Genomic DNA, 2591 nt, shown 5'->3' on the forward strand with positions numbered 1-2591 from the left:
GCCTCAACTCATACTTTCCGGATACTTAATCCCACCTTTATAGCCACCCATTTACGCAGGTGGTGTTTGGTGTAATCAAAGTACCTTTCCGGTATAAGTGATTTACATGATCTCATGGTCATAAGGACTAGGTAACTATGTATCGAAAGCTTATAGCAAATAACTTAATGACGAGATCTTTATGCTACGCTTAATTGGGTGTGTCCATTACATCATTCATATAATGATATAACCTTGTTATTAATAACATCCAATGTTCATGATTATGAAACTAATCATCCATTAATCAACAAGCTAGTTTAAGAGGCATACTAGGGACTTTTTTGTTGTCTACATATCACACATGTACTAATGTTTCGGTTAATACAATTATAGTATGATATATAAACATTTATCATAAACATAAAGATATAAATAATAACCACTTTATTATTGCCTCTAGGGCATATCTCCTTCAACGAGGAGTCTTAGCAACGGTGTATACTAAGGATGATAACTTCATGGATATGCGAATATTATTAGTGCCCCATTGGTCGGAGGATTGGGACGTCTTGCGTCTTCAACCTTCGTACATTCCCATAAAACTTATGAGTTTATGTAGTCTCACCAAATTATATTCTATCATCTTGCAATAAGGTCTTAGATATCATATATATCTCATACCTTGATTATCTCTGAAAACTAAATTTTCAGCTCCTTACTATTCAAACGGATTTGAACTTCAAGTTTCACGGAGACAAGTTAACTTTAGGTACTAATTGAAACATAGCTCTTTGAATTAACAATGTGAGGTTTACTAAAAGTTTGCAATAGGACTTAATCAATTCTTGATTCTTTAACAATACGGTACCAATCCGTAAAGTTTCTTGTCAGATTTTAACAGTATTTCTATCTCAATTACAAGACTTAGCGCATGGTAGAAAATGGATGCCAATACTACAAAATTAATTCAAAATACTACTCAGACTATGTTTATGATAATTAGTTCATGTTTTAATCTAATTACTAATGAACTCCCACTTAATACAACATCCTTCATAGTTGTTAAGTGGTACACGATCCACATCCACTACACCAAAACCGATCATCACGTGAGATGATGTAGCTTCAATGGTGAACATCAACATGTTGATCATATCATCCATATGACTCATGTTCAACCTTTCGGTTTCCGTTGTCCCGAGGCCATGTCTGTACATGCTAGGCTTGTCAAGCAAACCCAAGTATTCCGCGTGTGCAACATGGCTTACACCCGTTGTTTGTGAATGTTGAGTCTGTCACATCCGATCATCACGAGATGCTTCGAAATGACGAACTGTTGCAACGGTGCATACGAGGGGAGAACACTTTATTATCTTGATATTAATGTGAGGGATCATCTGATAATGCTACCGTCGCGATCTAAGCAAAATAAGATGCATAAAGGATTAACATCACATGCAATTCATATGTGATATGATATGGCCCTTTAGTCTTTGCGCCTTCGATCTTCATCTCCAAAGCACGGACATGATCTCCATCATCAACGGGCATGATCTCCATCATCGTCGGCGTAGCGTCAAGGTCCATGGCGCCGTCTTCATGGTTGTTCACCTCATGTAGCAACTATTACAACTACTTTGAAATACTACTCAACATGAAATTTAAAGACAACCATAAGGCTCCTGCCGGTTGCCACAATACAATAATGATCATCTCATACATATTCATCATCACATTATGGCCATATCACATCACCAAACCCTGCAAAAACAAGTTAGACATCTCTAATTTGGTTTGCATATTTTACGTGGTTTAGGGTTTTCGAGAGAGATCTAATCTACCTACGAACATGAACCACAACGTTGATACTAATGTTTTCAATAGAAGAGTAAATTGAATCTTCACTATAGTAGGAGAGACAGGACACCCGCAAAGCCTCTTATGCAATACAAGTTGCATGTCGAACGAGGAACAAGTCTCATGAACGCGGTCATGTAAAGTTAGTCCGAGCCGCTTCATCCCACTATGCCACAAAGATGCAAATTACTCAAACTAAAGATAACAAGAGCATCAACGCCCACAAAACCATTGTGTTCTACTCGTGCAACCATCTATGCATAGACACGGCTCTGATACCACTGTAGGATAACGTTGCATAGAAAACAAAAATTTTCCTACCGGGAACACGCAATCCAAGCCAAGATGCAATCTAGAAGATGGTAGCAACGAGGGGATTATCGAATCTCACCCTTGAAGAGATTCCAAAGCCTACAAGATGAGGCTCTTGTTGCTGTGGTAGACGTTCACTTGCCGCTTGCAAAAGCGCGTAGAAGATCTTGATCACCGGCGCCACGAATGGGCAGCACCTCCGTACTCGGTCACACGTTCGGTTGTTGATGAAGACGACGTCCACCTCCCGTTCCAGCGGGCAGCGGAAGTATTAGCTCCTCTTGAATCCGACAGCACGACGGCGTGGTGTCGGTGGTGGTGGAGAAATCCGGCGGAGCTTCGCTAAGCGTGCGGGATGTGGTGGAGGAGAGAGACCGCTAGGGTTTGGGGAGAGGGGGCGCCGGCCATCTAGTGGTGCGCCCACCTTGTGGTGCTTGGGG

This window comes from Lolium rigidum, chromosome 6 (assembly GCF_022539505.1).
Source record: "Lolium rigidum isolate FL_2022 chromosome 6, APGP_CSIRO_Lrig_0.1, whole genome shotgun sequence".
Lineage (NCBI taxonomy): Eukaryota > Viridiplantae > Streptophyta > Magnoliopsida > Poales > Poaceae > Lolium > Lolium rigidum.